This window comes from Anas acuta, chromosome 18 (genome assembly GCF_963932015.1).
Source record: "Anas acuta chromosome 18, bAnaAcu1.1, whole genome shotgun sequence".
NCBI lineage: Eukaryota > Metazoa > Chordata > Aves > Anseriformes > Anatidae > Anas > Anas acuta.
In genome coordinates, this window is record NC_088996.1 from 8,809,063 (window position 1) to 8,828,161 (window position 19,099).

General features: G+C 39.0%; 1 long non-coding RNA gene across 3 annotated transcripts in view; it reads right to left on the minus strand.

The window, feature by feature from the left end:
* Nucleotides 1-19,099, minus strand: part of LOC137841868 (uncharacterized) — a 46,696-nt gene that overhangs the window by 21,435 nt on the left and 6,162 nt on the right. For 2 of the 3 annotated variants that reach the window (XR_011088808.1, XR_011088807.1), the window contains exon 3: nucleotides 13,900-14,149. This is a non-coding gene — a long non-coding RNA (uncharacterized lncRNA). Of the gene's footprint in view, nucleotides 1-4,537; nucleotides 7,032-13,899; nucleotides 14,150-19,099 lie in introns of those variants that run through there. The other variant, XR_011088809.1, reaches the window with a different exon arrangement.

The following is a 19,099-nucleotide window of genomic DNA, read 5'->3' on the forward strand; positions in this document are numbered from 1 at the left end:
ATAAAAGCTTTCAGAGTCTCAAATAAATGACTGTCAGCACCACTGCAGCATGAAAGAACATATAATTCTTTCCTCCTATTTTCTCTCTTTCAAGAAGGTGGCCCTCAGCAACCTTAAGTACCTTTGTATACAGTTTGTTTGCTCGTTCAGTTTTATAGGTATGGCATTTTTTAGGGTTCTAATGTGTTTTGTAGATGCAATAAATCCAAATAAGTATTCATAAACTCTTCTATTTCCCCAGGACTACTCCCTTTTATGTGCCTGCATGATCTCTACCAGAATCATTTTACCTTAATTAGTATCTTTGTACAATGCTACCACATGGTGTTGTTTAAAGCCTGCATATCTCATTGACTCCTACCTTCCAAAACACGAGGAATAAAATCAGCATGGCATTGCCCACGGTGGAGCACAGCTGGCTCAGAGCTGGCTGCAGTTGAAAAGACAGCTTTTCTCACAAGTTTTAGAAGTTACCAAGTATTTTTCAATTTAACAATAGAAACAGATTGGGCTTCAAGTTTCAGCCACTGTTTGGTAGGTTTTGCTTCTGTTTTGTCAGGAGCAACTGAAAAGTATATTTAATTAAAAAAATAATAATAGAGTATACTCCATAGAAGTTTTTCTTTGTTTCTTACTTCGCAAAGTCTGTTGAAATGAATAATTGAACTGTTTTTTGTATGATTGTTGGTAGGGAGAAAATAATGTAGAATAACATACACAGTAACACAGAAACAGACTAAAAAAACACTTTGAGGTTAGTAAATAAGTGCTGAAATCAAGTCTGCCTCCACATGAAAAATACATACAAGCTTTTAATAGCAAAAAACACAAATTTCCCTTCTTAATATAAATGTAATGCAAAAAATAAAATAATTTTAAAAAAGCTACTGGTTCAAACTGTATCAAGATCAGACACCGTACCAGCAAGTCCTGGTTCGTATTTCAAGCATTTCAAGGCCCCTGTACGGTGCTGCGCGGGCATCTCTCAGTGTGATATCGCATTAGCAGTCCTGCTGGGAATAGCAGCCACAGCCTAGAGGAGATATCTGCAAAGCCACCTAGCAAGTATCTCATCATATCAGGATAAAAAGGAATTTGGTTGGCTCAGGCTTGTCTTTGCCCAGGATGCTCACTGTGAATCTGCTGGGCTATTTTGGTTTGGTTTTCAGGTTTTGCATAAACTGTTCAGGGTCCCATGCTTCTTTCCTTCTTCTTCCTTAGCCCAGGGCAGAGACTGGTGTGGCACTGTGTCTCAGCACTACTGTTCCTTGGGGATTATTCAAAGCACTAAAATACATACAGATATTTACTGTGCGTTAATACATTTCTTACCCTGCCCAGCTTCAGTAAATAGATTGGTCTGACTCACATCACTCTGGCTTGCTAGCTTTCTAGATGCTGTTCCATTCACAAAGAAGCCATACATGTTCACAGCCATGTTTCCGTAGCTGAGAAGTCTCATTTCTTTATGCCTGCTTCTAAAAGATTAATTTCACTGGCAGTCTTCGGCACTCTTTCCCAAAAAGCATCAGGAGGCACATGAAAGCAAGTTAAGTGTGAAACGGTGGTTTTCGTGTCTGCTTCTGTGTATAAATCTTCTGAAAACCATTAACACAAAGAGAAAAGTGTCTTATGGCATTTACATGCTAAGTGAGTGATTCTATTTCTACTAGAGAAGATGGAAAGGAGAAACTGTGCCCACTTCTCAAACTGATATGTTCCAAAGGTGCTTTTCTTCAGCAGAAAGCAGAGGACTCCTTTGAAGATAGCAGCTCTTGAAATTAATTTTGAGTTTTCAGAGTGGTAAGGGTTAATTTTAAATTGATCTTTCAAGTCATATAATATTGTTAATTAAGCCCATTAGTCGTATGTAAAGGGCCAGTCATAAATGGAATCCATTATGCTAGGCACCCAGGGTAGGGAAGTATTCCTGCCCTGAAGACCTTCTCTTGTAAAGACAAAATATACATATATTACACAAAGAGACTTGGACAAGCATCAGCTCTTTTTCTTAGGTGCAGGAAGGAGTTACTAAACATCAGGTAAAGAAATGTTTAAAAAAAAAAAAACACAAAGGCTAAGTGAAACAGAACTGGAGAAAGAGGTGGCGGTACAGAGTGACAAATACTAAGGGAATAGTTGGGTTATGAATGGGGTGAAGCCATGTGGGAGCTGCAGGAGGCCCTGCTCACCTGTGCCTGCTATGCTCCTTCCCACTGGGGCTGGGCTGCCTTCCCTCCCAACACCACTATGCAAAAAGCAGTGGAAGGAGCACAACAGCCTCCTGTTCAGAAAAAGATACTACCCAAGTTAACCTTAGGAAATTATGAGGCATGCACATGATGCAAATAAGACACGGTCCTTTTTTAGTTTACAGGGTATCTAGACAGGCACTCAGAGTAGCAGGAGCAGGTTTCTGAGAAATGCCTTGGCTGCCTTCCCTACAGCTCTTTACTTGCCCAGGTATCCCTTCATTATCTGAAAGGAGAGGCGTTCCTCCTGCCTTCCCAGTCACAACTTGGAACAAATAATTTAAAAATGTACATATCATATGAAACAAAATGATCCTTCTCCCTCACAGGCTTCCTATAGCCTATGCACGGAGTACAAAAAGAATTCTCATTCCAAGGGTAGATGTGTTTGCTGCAAGTCTCAGCAAGTTGCTAATGCAGTAAATTATACCATTGAAAAAATGAGGGTGACAACATCCAGCTGTAACAGCAGGCACACAAAACATAGGTAAACAGTTTAATTACCCAAACATTTTCAGCTCCACAGAGAAATTGATGAAAGATTAAATTCCCTTTTTAATCCCCTTACATTTGCCTCATGTGAACATTCTCCTCCAAGAAACACAACCCTATTGTTAAGTTAAATAGACATAAATGCAGCCTGACCATTCCTCCTCAGCTTTGCTTCTCTTCAAATCAACCTTACATCATCTCTAGTCCTTCTCATTATTCTTTTAGATGAAGAAATGTGTTGGGAGGAAAGCAGATTTTCCTTTTCTGGTACATAGTCAAGGGGAACTCGTTCCCTGTGCAAGCTCCTTGCAGCCCATAGATGGGAGTACGAGGTTTAAGGCTTAAATAATCAAACTTCCTCCAAAACACAGAAGTGCCATGTGACCTGCAGCTGCCATAGATTTTGGTTTGGTTTCTGTTACAATGGTAACAGCAAGGCTTCTAAACACTTCAGCTGGAACAGCTCAGTTGTCCTTGCCCCTCCAGCCCTGCCACCCCCGAGAGGTGGTCCCTGGTACCTTGCCACTTGTGGTACTCGCTTTCCTACGGCTCCTATCAAACTGCAGCAGGTTGTGTGCTGTAAGCAAGCAGAGCAAATTATTCAGAAGAAACAAGGCTTATGGCAAAGATTCTGCCCGGCTGAAGAAGCCGATTTTACTATGCAAATGGTAATTGCAGCAATCTTTAAAGACAAGTTGTTGACAAGCTTTAGGCAAGGTAAAAACAGAGGAAAGCAATTAATTTATTATTTTCCCTGTAAAGAACAGTGTATAGATAATGGCCCATTGTAAGCATGAATAATATTGGAGCTGCAAGCAACGTGGTATAATTTTAACATTCTACAGCCTTTTTTAATCAATCTTATTGATGTTCATCACATCCGTAAAGCTCAAAAGAATGGGTTTACTAAACTTAAGGAAAATATAAGATCTCATTTTGTGCCTTTCAGTTTCTTCATTATGTTGCCATAATGTCATCAGTGTAATATATTTCACCCTTTTGCCTCCGTTTTAACATTCATTTTTTGATTCTGCTATGATTATATCTGCTTCTTCAAAGCAATGAGAGATGAGTTATGAATGCTGCTTTAACTCCACTACAACATCCAGGAGATGAGCACGATGTGCTGAGAGGGAAAAAAGAAAAAATTACCTGCTTTAGGACTCAGAATTCAACACTAACGAGCAAAATATCTTACCAGCTGACACTGGCCTGAAGGAGCTATGGGATATTAACAGGGGAAGCAACAGCTGGGACTGTTAGAAACCACTAGAAGATCTGCATGGGTTTCCAAGACAACTTTGGCCAAAGATTAGCCAATTTAGAAATACTTTATACTCTACTGAAGTCTGCAGTAGGAAACAAGATTATGATAACTTCAGGACAGAGAGTTCAGAACATTAACTACATCTGCACAACCAAAACAGTAAGGCCTAATGGACAGAGCTATTCAACAGCCACATGGCTGCTGCTCCTGTAACAGGATCAGGAGCCTGCTGACTACCTCTGGATGAGCTCTGCAAGGCAGTTTATTTCAGCCAGCTCCTCCACAGAAGATACACAATGTTCCAGTGTACAAAGCTTAGGGTAGATCAGCCAGATGCAATGGGCAAGACCAGCTCCAGACAGCTTCCTTCCACCAGTCTCACTAAAACAAAGGACCCTGCATTGAAGAGGGAGAGGGTAACAGGGAATGAAATGTTGAAGCTAGTTCTAAGAGGTGGTAAGAAGACTCGAGAATTCACTTCTTATGCAAGTTTTTAGATTTGAAAAAGATATCTTTTATTCCCAATTTGACCAGCATCATGGAAGAAGCTTTAGTTAGCTATTTAAACACCTTATAAAGTTTCAGATACACATAGAAGTTTGCCAAAGTTTCTTTCAAAGCTGTGTGGGATAACAATGAGAACAAGAGACTCAGTATTCTAGGGCTTATCTCGTTCTCAAGCCTTCTCTCCAAATATCTGAATGCTACCATCCTCTCATAAAAACAAGAGAAACCATTGCACAAGATCTGAGATTTAATTAACAAAATAAAGTCTGATTTAAGAACAGAAATACATTCAACTGTTGAAGTTTTCTGCATGAACAGGGTATCAGAATGATTTGAGATTTTTCTTGTCACATAGTAACAAAGCAGAAGTAACAAAATGAACATGCACACACAGGGAATTGTTGATCTGATGTGTTTTGGTTTACTTGAGAAGTTTGTGTTTTACCTGCAAAGTTTTCAAAGTCATCACTGAGCATCTGAAATGAAATTATTCAGAAGTTGTTTGTTACCAAATGCTTGCCCTCAATCTGCCTCATCTCTGTTTGTAATTCCTTGGGGAGAATGACACTTTTTTTTATTATTATTTTTTATAAACAGAAAATCAGAAAACAATGTCTTGGAATCTTGCCACTTTCTTATTAAAAATGGGTATTTACGCCCAACTAGTTGTGTATAGACAAAAAAAAATCTGCGAATATGTAATTGCAAGCACAACAGCATGTAAATATATTCAACAATTCATCTTTCTTAAGAAGGAAAACAAGCCTAAGGAAAAAGGCACACTAGACAAGAAGTCTGAAGCATTCCAAATGCATCCTACTATGTTTGCAGTGATCACTTAAAAAAAAAAAAAAAGTGTGAAGGTGAGAATTATATTATCCATTTGATAATTATTTTGTAAGAGAGCGATCCAAAAGAAACAAAACCGCAGTTAGACATCACTGCTGCCCACAACAGCTTGAGCAGCAGCTACCCTGCCCACCCAGTTGCTCCAAGGCCCTACACGTTAACCTGCACTGCCCCTCTATGAAAAGCAGGGATGAACACTTGCGGGAAGGAACTGCTTAGCCTAGCAAAGAGGTTCACATGTAGCTATAGACTAACAAACTACTGACAAAACGTGAAACCCCTAAACACGCATTTGGATGATTCAGGTCATTCAAATCTTCAGGCAAAAAATCTCATTTATTTGAGCTTACATGGAAGTAACTACTTGATATTTAGCACCTTTGATGAAAAACATTATGAAGTTCTTTATTTGCCAAATGAGGTATTCAGTTTATTTCAGAATACATAATGTTGTGAAATAAGTAAATTATTGTATATTATATATAAAAATTACATATATTATACTAGAAGCACACAGGATAGTCTCCTGTCTTTAGTGTGACACACATAGATTGGGGAAATAACAGACACACATACACATGTCCAAATCAGTAGGTGATAGAACTAGTGTCTATCAAAGCCTAATTAGGAAACCCCTGCTGACTTCAATGAGCTTTGGATCCAGTTTTGTTTTTTTATATAAACTCAAGCTTTTTACTGGCCCTTCGGAATCCAACTGTTGGATGACATTTATACACTCATTAAACTTCAGTAACCAGGTAAGCCCTTGGAGACCTGTGCACCAAATCCAGGGTGTGCTGCATCCATGCTTCCTTAACTGGGAAGGAAATCCAAAAGTAACCAAAGCTTAACAACTCCTACTGCTTTCCACTGTAGGTTGTGATATGGTAATGAAATGTTCCCAAAACTTTACAGGAAGTGTTCTCATTTAATCAAAATGCATTACAGTTCCCCAGATTTAAGTGTTCAACATTAGTTTTCAAGAAATCTTCCTCATTTAAGGCAGATGTTTGTAAGGAGGTTTTGCATTTGGATAAAGGTCACCAACTACAGTTGGACAGGTCGTTCTGTGCCACACAGCAAATTGCTCCTTTGAGCCCACATGAGATTTAATATCCTGTGAATCAAAGCGTAACATGCTTTTTGTTTGCATACAAAGAGCTTTATTACAAGCACGCACCAGCAACCGCTAGTAGAACAGACCGTAACTAGTGAGACAGACAAACCTCTTTGTCCCAAGAGCTCCAGGCAGTGGGTCTGATAACATGCAGCATCTCTAATAGTCATAGCAGAAGGACTGCTCCTTGCAGAGCAGATTATGAAGAAAAAGGGACGACTTCAATCATCACAGCAGGATGCCTTCTCTTTGTTTTTCATAACATTTCTGCTTGTGGTCCTCCAAGTTTTTTCCTACTTCCCTGTCTTGTTAACCGGACACCAAAACACAAGTACACAACTCCCGGGGTACGTGGTTTAACCAACACCTCCCCTTCCTTCTCCAGAAGTTCTTCACCACTCAGGGTGACGCACACACTAACCAAAGATCACCATTCATCCCACCCATGTCAGGGCAATGGAAATAGCTGGGTCTGTACATGACAGAGCCAAGGAAACCAGGCATGAGATCTTCTCCACTTGCTTCATGACCTCCACGTAAGTTTGCCCTGCAAGCCATAAAGGCATAGCAAGTTAGGTACATAAAATGTGAACAGTTTTCATGTGTGACTAGTATTTTCCAGTCTGAAGGTAGGGTAGAATATGCATTTAATACTCCATGAGAAACTCTGTACTCTTTACTGCAGGGATCACACCGGTGTCTGTGAACACAGGAGACCCCATGCTGTTCCTGTACAGTATAAGCTCATCCATTCCCATGAGTTTATCTTGATTGTTCTTTTCTTTAATGAATGGTTGCATGGAGGGTAAAACATTTCTCTCCCATATCCTTTACCTGACCAATTTGAAATGTATTCATCTGAACAGCACAAAATACGAGTAAAACCCATGCCAGTGACACTGACAGTGTTAGAGGAAGCACGCACAACATCAGAGCTTGAGCTAACATCTCCTGACAGTTGTGGCTGATTAAATGCTTAACCTCGCCATCTTACTCTCCTTCCCTGTTGATGCAAAATGAACATGAGAACCTTGCTAACAAAGCCAGAAGACGGAACTCATCCCCAGCTATTGCAGAGGAAATAAGATTTATGTTTTTTACTACCATTTTTATCCTGCTTGAGTCTTCCACACCCACCAAGAACCTGTGCTGTCAGCAAATCTTGGGAAGAACGCAAGGAAAATGCCCCAACAGAGGAGACTGAGTCTGTCCATACAGAGAGGCTGCAACCATAGATAGTCCCTGAGGTGTTATCAGGCCTTAATGTAATACATTAACATTTGAATAACATTTTAGAAAGAACTGAAATATAACTGCAAGGGAGTTTTCTTCAAATTGCCAGATAAATGCTGTTCATCAGCAGCTGCAAATCCCACACGTAGAGCTGCTTATTTTTGACCCCAAAACTGTGAACTCCAATAGCCTGTTGTGAAGCTGAAGGCACAGAGGTCTTCACAAGCAGAAAACTGAAAGACACCTCCTTTGACTACTGCTAAGTGCACCAGAGCAGAAAACCACTTCAGTACACAAACAAGGAAATAGTTTATAGCAGGATGGCACACCGAGACTTAGGAGCTAATTGGCCATAAGACATTTAATCACAACAAACACCAGGATAGTAGAATAGAGTCATAGTTTGGAACAATTTTGTAAAAGAGAATAACAACCCTATTATTTCATTAGTAGCACTCTTTAATTAACTTCTATTCAATTTCAAGGTCTTGCATTCACAAAGTATTCTAGAAGCCTCGGCAACACTCAAACTTCAGACGTTGCACCTCAGATCTTTTATAAGCAGTGATCTAAATTCCACCTGAGTTATTCTTTACAGCATAACTTACTTATCAGGTATCAAAGTATTAAATATAGTACAAACACTGGTATTTAATTCTGTTATATAAAATATTTTCATCTCCATTCAAAAGATAATGCAGATAGCAATTATGATAATAGTGCAGATTATACACTACAACACCCATAATTTACCTGTTCCCATTTTATCATGGCATGCGTTCCATAAGTCTCCATGCTGCGCATCTATCTGCAAGTTCTCTGTTCAACGTGCTCTGCCTGGTGTTAAATGTATTCATATATATTCAAATGAAAACTGAGAAAAGTAAGTATATGACCATGACTGCCTATTAGAATGCATGTCTCCAGGAAGATATACTAACAGAGCTTTTGGTTATTAATATTACCAGGGCGCTATTGAAAAGAGGAATGCTGCTAACCTCGCCGTTCTGGACAGGTTCCAAGGCTGGTAATTGCTTTCTGCATACTAGAATCATCTCTGCATTTAGAGTCAAGACCTCAAGTTCCCAAACACCGTAAGCTAAAGAAGGCCTTCCAGCAGCTCACTGAAAGGACAAGCATGTGTTAAATGACTTAGTATATTACAATAGAAAGCAGTGGCACAAGCCGCCATAGTGTATACTGCAGAGATCAGAAGCCTCTAAGCACGATTTAGAGGTGGCAGTCTGCAACAGATTTCTGAAAGAAAGACAGAAGAGAGGGAGGAAAATAAAAAGGGAAAAGGCACCTTCACTTCACACACACAGTTGTCCTTAAAATTTGTACTATTAAAATAGAAACACCCAGAGAGGAAAGGGCTTGAAAAATATCACACCACCCTTAATGACTTCCTGGACACTCATGACACTCATATTGCTCTTGTTGATTTAGGCTCTTGATCAGTTTAACCTCAGCATGGACAAGGAAGGTTTTTAGGACAAGAGGAAGAAAGATTTCACAGGTTTCTTTCAAACTCTCTTGTTAGTCTGCTTTTTTTTCCTTTTTTTTTTTTTTTTTTTTTTTTTTGTTCTCAGATTTAAAAAACAAAGAATAAAGACAATGTCCTTATTCCACCTGGCTGTGTATGCACCAGGTTCTGTCCAAGTGATATGTCTCCAAGATTTGTTGGACTCTCTTGACTCTCTTGGATTCTCTCTCTCTATATATATATATACATATATATTTAATAATTGTTCTCCTCCCTGCTATTTGCCAAGTTATTTATATCATTTTTACTGTCTCTTTTTTCAAGACTTTAGAACAAGCTCACCCGTGTTGACCCACCGGGTTCATGCACCAGACAACTCCTGTAGGTTTAGCATTAGATCAGGAGAAAACCACGCTGACCTCTCTGTTTGTCTTACTTAACCTGAAAAGAAGCAAATCGAAACACGAAGGGAACTTGCTTCCCTTGTCTGTGGAAGGAAGTGAACGATAGAAAAGGTTAATGTTTTCTGTCATTTTTTTCCTCAGAAACATCTCTTCCCCATCCCTCCCAAAGAATCTTGACTACATCCAAGGCAACAGAAGAACTGCAAATATTAAATAATAACAAACAGACACCCAACAATTTCTTTGGGGAAACAGTGTTAGTTATAACACCAATCTTTTAAGGCCTAAAATTTCCTAAATGAATTTAGAGGTGTACAGACTATGCACTTTTGAGTAGTATTATTTTTGGGGAAGAAAAAAATAAATCAAGTCTCTTTTATACTAAATATCCAAACATCTGCAGCCACTTAAAAATGTATCAGTACCTGTTTTGGTGAGCTACAGTACAGTAAGGAAAGTTAAACTCTGTTCTTCAGGTTCACTTCTTGACTACCTGGAACTACTCCTCTGAATAAGAATAGAAAGAATTTACCTAATATTTGGTCGCATATGAGATGATTCAACACACATATCTATGAAAACTATCCTTGATACACATCCCTTTCATTACAGGGAGAATTATTGATTTTTCCCTGTTCTGTTCAATTTTTCATCCAACTGTATCAAACAAAGTAAGCTATTATCCAACCAAGACAGCTGCTGCTCAGAGCAGCGACCGGAAAAAAAACACATCTAATTTGGTACTAAGTATTCAGGATGATAACAATCGCTGTACTCCCAGCACATCTCACAAAGAAAGAAATGGTGCCTGGTGGAGGAAGGGAGGAAATGCACAGACTTGATGGCTGCCAAAACGTAACAGCAGAGCAGGAACCTATAATCATCAAAGCAGAAATGGATGTAAAGAAGCCGTGCAACTGTTTTTAAGCTCTTATCTTCATGAGATTGGAAGAAGACCATGTGTTAGTTAGCACTGCTCTCCCAGTGAAAACACCCTGCTCAACAGCTTGCAATCTTCAACCATTAATTCTCTTATTCTTACCAGTTACCCACAGAGCAATTCAAAAGCAAAGCAGTAGAAATCCATGGAAGGACAACATGAGACAAAATTAGAAATATATATATAATAATAATTAAAATAAAAGAAAAATAAAAGAAGCATATATGCAGTATAGAAGGTTTTTGAAATAGTTAAAACAATACAGACCCAACCATCTCTGTTTCTGCTTTACCCAGGAATTTGCGGTAGCACTCAGAATCCAACCCACCTAGCTCCAATCAGAGTGTTTATGCAACCACCCAATACCTCTTCTCCCAGGTATACTTCTCTTCTCTGCTGCCTTTCCACCTGGGAAAATACTGTCCCACAAAATTAACTCTGTAACAGCCAAGCTTCTTAGAACTGACTGTGGCATTGGCTTTTGTGACAACCTGCTGTTCTGTAATAAATTCTCTATTTCGCACAGTGCAGAAGGCAATGCAGGACTGATGGCTCATCTCTCCTTGGTCTGTTTTGGACGGAGACTTTTACAGCTCACTGTGACATTAGCTAGGGTCCATATTTTTTTCCTTACAACGTAGCTATGCAGGAGAGAAAAAAAAAATGGTGCAACAAATATATTCTCTTTTTCAAATACAAAAATAATTGATATACTACTGCCTTAAAATTTTGAATTATCCAAAGAACCTGAATTTCCTTCCAGCACATCCAAAGGAGGCATATACTTATCTCATGAAGAATACATGAAATATTTACATTTTCCTCTGAAAATACAGAAATGGATCTGACTCATCTTAGAATAGTTTCTACAGTCTCTACTTCCTTGATTGAATCCAAGAGCTTTCCAACATGTTCAGCTTTTGTAGTACTGAGAGTCTACATCTAAGGAATCAGTTAAGACATTCCCTTAATAGCAATGCAATTCAGAAATGAAATGATACTACTGTGCAGAAAGAAATAAGGGCAAAATGTTAACGACTCACCCCAAAACTTCATATTACAAAATATTTCAAAAATCCAATATGGCATGGAGGGCTATACTGTAGAATAGCTTTACAACTTTTTTTTTTTTTCCCTAAGTTTGCTCTATATCTTTAAGCATTAGAAATGGTAAATCTACAGCTTAGACTGACAGAGAAAATTAGCCACCTAAGGATGTAGGTGGGCATTCTCTTGGGACTGATGGAGCCACCCAAGCATGCTAGATGCCTGACTCCATCAGGAGCAGATTCCTAAACTATTTACACAAATCACATAAAGTGCCTGCCTCCATCTTTTGTGTTTTATAAAAACCTGTGAGTTTAGCCTTGCGTACAGTTTAAAACAAAAAACACAAAGCGCAAGGCCAATTAAAATAAGGTTTCCAAGTGGTGTTTTGGTTTTCTTTCTTTTCACATAAAGTGGAAGATATAATACTTTACCCTCCTCAAATAAATGTATTCTAGAAGGGCAAAGCATTGTATCCTATGCTTTTATTGGATTGAATCTCAGAACACTCTCCAACAATAATTAATGAACATCGCCTCACTGCTCTTTTTTAATCTAGATAAGCATCAGCAATATTTTACACAGCGGGGAATAGGGAAACACAGGTGTTAAGTGGCTTGCCCAAGGTCACACAGCAAGGCTGTACCACAGCTAGGGATGAAAACAGCTCTCCTTCACAATACACCCATCCATAAACTTTAAAAAAATACTGCTGAAGTAATGCTGCTCCTCCTAACTCTCAAAGCCTTGTAAGTGCTTACATGCACTTTGTGAACATCTTTAACATCAATGTGGAGAAAAGACCAGGCCCTTCCATGCCATGCTGTCCTCAAGTGAGATGCAGGGCTAAGGAGAAGCAGAAGGACTCAAGAGCTGTCCGACAGGGCTCTGCCATCCCTTTCTTGCACCTAACTGAGCATTTGTTCTGGCCCAGAAGCTACCTAGGCATGCAAAGGAAAGGCCAGAGGAAAAGGAGTGTGATAAAATATGATACATCACACCACCCAGTAATCCTTCACAAAATAAGAATTCTGGACTGCATTAATTTTCTCTCACACCATCCTGCAAGTGAGACTCCTTTCTTACATGTGACACCAACGGCCAGAGAGACCTGAAGGGTCACTGGAAGCCAGGAGGAAATGGCAGAGCTGGGGGCTTCATTCTTGTGTCTGTTTCATGGAAATGTAAGAACAATCCACACCAAAAGAAAAAGAATACCACTGTCTGTTTGACTTTCTCTCTCCTAGACAGCTTTATGAACTATATTGTTAATATAATGACATAGCTTGTTCAGTTCTTCAATTGCTTGTCACCTGAATGTGGCAGACTTTGTGAGTCCAAAAACAGAGAGAAGGCAGCCAGTAATTACCAGAACCAACCCCCCCATCCTACTAGTAGAAGAGCTAGAAAACACAAATTATCAAAATATCTATTTCTATATATTCAGTTAAAGAAAAGGGCTACAGACTAATGACAATATGCTTCTTTTATTATGTCACATCAGAAGTTACCATGAGCACCAGTTTTAATCAACATTTTTCTAATAGTAAGGAAAGTGCGCGGATTCCTTGTAGTCTTTCAGTCACATTCTTTGTTAGTGCACCTTGTTATCCAACTAGCACTGTATTGATGTTGGGTGTGTAGTGCAAATTGAATGAAAGAATTTTGTCATAAAAAGATAAAGCATGGAGGTTTGTTTTATCTGCTTCCCAGCTCCTGGCTAGTTTGTGATGCCCAGGTTTATCCTTCTTTACCAGTCCTATGATATCTTTCCACAGTTCCTTAACAACTAACAAGACTAATTAAGCATCGCTTTGAAAATTCATAATCTACTAGGAGGAGAAACTGTTCTGAATATTATGGAATTATTTATTTTTCCAAGCTGGAAAACTGACAGGGAGGTGAGTTTTCAGCTCATTTGAGTTGGTATAGCTGGAACCAGACCGTAGCTGCTGGCATTACTTACCATTATTTACCATAAGCTAAATCTTTATTCAGAAGAATAGATCTTCATAAATACAAGGAGTAATGTTTCTCCCTCCCTGCCTCCCCCCCCCCCCCAAAAAAAAAAAAGACCCTATTGACCGTAACTGAGCTCTTTATGAATAAGGATTACTCACAAGAGCAGAAGTTGCCCAAGGAGACCCCTAAATCAAAACACGCTCAAAAACACATAGGATTATAATATAATGAGAAATACAGACAAAAATCAAAGAGGGCAGACATTTGGACGTAGAGAAAAGTGGCAACAGAGATTGAACTGCACTTCTCACGTTCTCAGCTGTCTACAAGGAAACAGTTTTACCTGCTGCTGGTAGGAAAATCAGATTCTTGCCCTGTTAGGAATATTCCACACTGTTCTGCCTTGTCCCCTGCAGACGTCCCCACATGAGCCATTTCTTCACATGCATATTAGAAGTAGGTATAACTGCAGATAGCTACTTTCTCCAGTTTTCTGATGGCAGTTTGTCCTAATCAGATGTAGAGCAAGTGGCATGTTGCTGCTCTGTCATTCTGGCTGATAATATGTCACATCCATTCTCTAGGCACCACACCTAGATGACAAAGGAGGCACACAATGAGAACAGTCTTCCCATAGCCAAACAGGGAAACCTCTGAAATGAGCCATGGCTCTTGCTCTATTTGTGTCTGGGTTTCGCTCTGATGAAAACAAGGTCATGAAGTAGAAAGCAAGCAATAGCATCTGGAAGCATACCCAGACCTTCAAGTTATGGGACACTCCCTAGCCCTCCAGTTTAGGCACAGCTAATGATAATGTGCCATAGGTCATGAACATTAAAAGAATAAATGTATAACTTATGCCTGATAAAATATTTAATATGAATGTACTAGAAATCCTAATTACATCTGGAGAGTTTAAAACGAGCTATCCAGATTGGATAGTGGCAATTAACCAGCTGTGACTAGGAACAAAGGGAAAATAGCCTGTACTGAGGAAGAAACAGTAATGACATTTACATAATTTACACATACTCTGATTATGTGTAAATCAGGGAAGGGAAGTAGCAAAGCTATTAGCTCCAGATAGGATCATTGGACATTTGTGTTTATATCCAATACTTAGTTCTGATACATAGGTGTAGATGGGAATGAAAGTCATCCAGAACTTAAGGAACTACGTAAATATCATAAAAATAAAAGAAAACAACCTTTTGTTTACAAGGTTAAAAGTTCCCCTTCAAACTGTAACTACACAGACATAATTACTTGTTTTGGTCATAGTTTTTTATAGAACTAATGGTGTCTCAGCCATGATTACTTCTCATTTGGATAATTTAGAGTATCACTGTTAGTAAGGACATACCAAACCTTGGCTGAAAGGGCAGTCAGAACGGATCCCTTTACCCATTCTGTGTAAGGAATACTCTTTTACCTATCATTGACAGTCCAATGTTTGATTTGAAGCGGTTTGATTTGCAAAATACAATTGGCAAGATCAAGAAAGTCATTTTATTCTTTCTTATTCCCATAGAAAATCTCAGCCTTTGTACCACCTTCAAATACTGTATCATACTCCTTTTATCAACTTATAATGCAAATAGGACACCCTTTATTCTCTATAGGCTTACACCGCAACAATACACATTAGTTAGAGATATCGATGTATGTTTTATTACAAAAGTTAAACTAGGCTTTATCCATAATTTTCTAAATCTCATTAAAGGTTCTTCTATATTCCAGATAGGATAAAGTAGCACTTTAAACTTCATGGATCTGTTTCTGCTAGTACAAGGAATCTATTGCCATCTGTAGTTACAGTATATGACACAGGGATGCCTTGGGGGTGAGTGTTCAAATGCAGATAAGGTGGCCTGCAATGAATCACTGTCCTCTGAAAGAGACTGCCTTGTTAATAAAAGGTCAGAGATCATAGCATCACTATTTCTCCAGCAGAAAGAAAAGCAGTGGCTGGATTTTCCTTATCACTTCCTTTTTTTTTCTTCTCACCAAAGTACTCTCAAGTATAGGTTCTTGTTCCTACTGTCTCTGTTTTGTAGATGAGAGGTGCTTTTTGAGACACCACAATTGCATAATATATTTTTAAAAGTAGGTAGGACTACTATAGAATTGGACTGTACATATTTCAGATTTATTTGCAGGATGTTATTCAATTTCACTTTTGTAACACAAAACCTCCTATTTTAAAATGAGGCTAATACCAAAAGATGTGCCTTGGAGGGCATTGCTAATCAGGGATTATCCCCTAGGCCTGTCAGTGATGGCAGGTTTATTCCTCTTGACTAATTCCGCTGGATTGTCTGAATGAAAATATAATAACGGAAGTTTTTCTATATAACTTACCATTGTATATGTAACAGTCGAGGTTATGTTTCCTTTTAAAACTTATTAAGCCTCAAGCCCCAATTCAGCAAAGAACTTCAGATCATGACTAAGTGTTTTGCAGGAACAGCATTTTGGTGGGTGCATCTTGGCTCAGCAGTCATTTCACAAGCTAAAATTCCAGAAGCACTAATCAGAGGTGGTTAACTCTTCTCATATAAATCTGCATTTGGCCAGAAGTCTGGTGATCTCTCAAATTCCCAGATGTACTTCTATCAGGATAATTTACCGTGTGAAATTTGCTGTTAAAGACTCCAGGGCAGCCACTCTTGTATTTAGACTGAGAAGGCAGCAAGAGCTCTAGCTAGCCATGAAATGTTTCCAAACAATATAGGGAATAATCGGTATGACCCTATTTAAATTTATCATAGACGTTCAAGGGAAACTGCTCCCAGAATAAAACAGTCCAAAACAAATTGACAACCAGGTCCCAGAAATTCTCCTTATTTTTATGTTTTACACAATTATTTATTTATTCAAAATTATTGAAAAGCAGCAAGGCTACAGAATTCAACATTATAAATGGAAAACTTCCCTGAGAAACCTTCTTGACTGGCAGATGGGAGAGAAGGGGAGATAGAGCAGTGCTGGGATTCCAGCTGAAACAGCTGGTCACTACTTAATGGATTTTATCAAGAGTGCAGGATTAGATTTCATTAACCTATACAGACACCGCAGGTACAATTCACCTGAGCAGATCAGCACATTTTATACTCTAGCAGACTTACAAGATTGTTTAAGTGTTGTGTGGGTCTTGTCCTGATATGAATTTCAGTGAAGAAAGGGAAATAATAAAGGAGAATCTTGAAAGGCAGTTTCTCTCACCTGCTTTTCAATTTCCTTGTTGGAAACATATTACATCCCCAGCTCCTCTGACCTCATCCTACCCCTAGAGAAATCTTATGATTTTAAAAGCATCTTTCTAGGCTGGCCATCTATTTATTATGTAAGTAGAGAACATGCTCTATGCAGCATTTGATGCTTCTGATACCTAAGAAGTGCTGCCACAGAAGGCCAGCCTTTCAGTCTAGAAAGGAACTGCAAAAAGAGAGAATCTCCCATTAAAGCATCCTTTGGTCTCAGAACAGCTGTCAGATGAATCAACTGGAATGGTAGCCACAGACCCTTTGAAAGAAAAGAAGGGTTAACACCCTTCTGGGACAGTGTCATCTTCCCCCTCACACACACTTTTTTTTTTTCCTCAGTTTTCTCCAGAGTCCTAGGACATTCCTCTGAATTGATCTGTATCATGTAAGATCTCAGTCTGAGTCTTTTTGCATTCACAGCTGAACAATGTTGCTACAGAATTTTAACAGTATGATGTTGCAAAATTTTCACTGCCTTTGCATAGGTGAGCATACCTGTATGTAGGGCAAAGTTGCACAGTGAAGCCCAATGAAATTCTCCTATAGACAAAACGTTGACTGTGAAATACACATTTTCCATAGAGGGAGATATCCCTGCCACTCTTCTACCTAAAATTTGAGAATACATTTGGAATTCAGAGGAACATGCGATCTACTCCGCACGGAACTCAATTCTCATTTATACAATGCTCCATTTATACCAGTCTGTCAACTTAAAGGACCTTTGGAGTAGGAGTAATTACAGTTATACACACTTCATGGCCCCATTATTCTGACAAAGTGGCATAAGGAAGCTCCGATGCAGAAGAAAATCAGGTCTACTTATTTTTAATACAGTGACTTTAATATGGTTGTGTTTTATCTTCAATTCAGTCTATATATCTCAGTCCTCTCCTGTGCTTTTCTTTTTTGTGTTATTTCTATTGCTTGATACTACATTCAGTCTTTGTGGAGTATTGCCTCTTCAATAAAATATGAGAACATTAGGGGTGAAGAATAAGCTCTTAATTCAAGTCACATACTGCGTGACAAGGGAATGAAGGCCTGTGTGTTTTGAACTTACGCCATCTTCATCCCTTCAGACGTGTTTGTGGTTCTGCTCTGACTACAGGCCTGTTCTCAGTACTTTATTTATCAACAGCAATTCCATACTCACTGCATGGTGGAGATGTTATTAACTCAAATCCTGTGACATGTCATACTTTTGAACTGTTTTGATTCTCCTTTCTGGCAATATTCCCTGTTTTTGCTATTCCCAGTTTTAGTAACTTGTAAACTACAGGAAAAAGTTCATTTCTCTCTTTTAATAAGATCTCCCATGAAACCGTCACAATCCTTGCACTTTAAAACACCCAAAAGACAAATTAAGTCCCATAAAATAATCATTTCACCATGTTGCATTTTTAGAAGGTTCCATAAAACTGTAAGATGAAATGTCAGTGTTGTGGGACAGGTTGTAGACAGTAACACCAAGGGATCTAGATATCAAGGATCAAGAAGTTGCCATCTCAATAGAGTTTTAAGGTCTTCCTGGGGTTTTAGGTATCAGGGGATCTACACAAACATGATAGAGATACTAGATCCAGGAGTTCTTGGAAAGCCATTGGGAAAAGACTGAAAAGCTCTTCAAAAACTCCTAGAAAGATTCTCCATCAGTAAAGTGCTCAAAAAGCTTCAAATTAAATTTCCCCTAACTGGCCACTAGCAAATCTCCACCAAGTGGTAGAAAGATGATTCTCAAATTGGAGTGTGCCATTTACATCACAGCCCCTCCTGGAGGTTTATCTAAGAAGCCCATAAGAACATAGCTTATGCCTATTTTCACAGGAAGTGACCATGAGTAATGCCACCAGAAGACAGACCATACACCAAGCATTTGTCAGGGAAATACGGGTCAGAGCAATGGGACTTCCAATTTCAGCAGTGGAAGCAGCATTTCATAAAGTAGTATCAGATGACAGCAGGGCCCAGCTGTGCTAGGCTTTGTACATCAGAGCCTGTCATCCACAGGGACTCGATGCATGCAGAAGAAATAAAGCAGAGGTGAAAGGACTGTCTCAGACAAACACAGCAAAAAAAGCCATGGTAGCAGAAGGCAGGTCAATTGCAAAATTGGGTTATTTCACGAAAAAAATCAGAGTTCTTTTCCCTCCTATTTGCCACTGCTTTCTAAAAAAGAGTAAGTCCCTGTGCTAGAAGCCTATTAGTAGCAACAGTGATTTAAATATCTGTAGGCAACTGGATTCAGTTTCAAGAATGACGGGCGTGAATTTTACA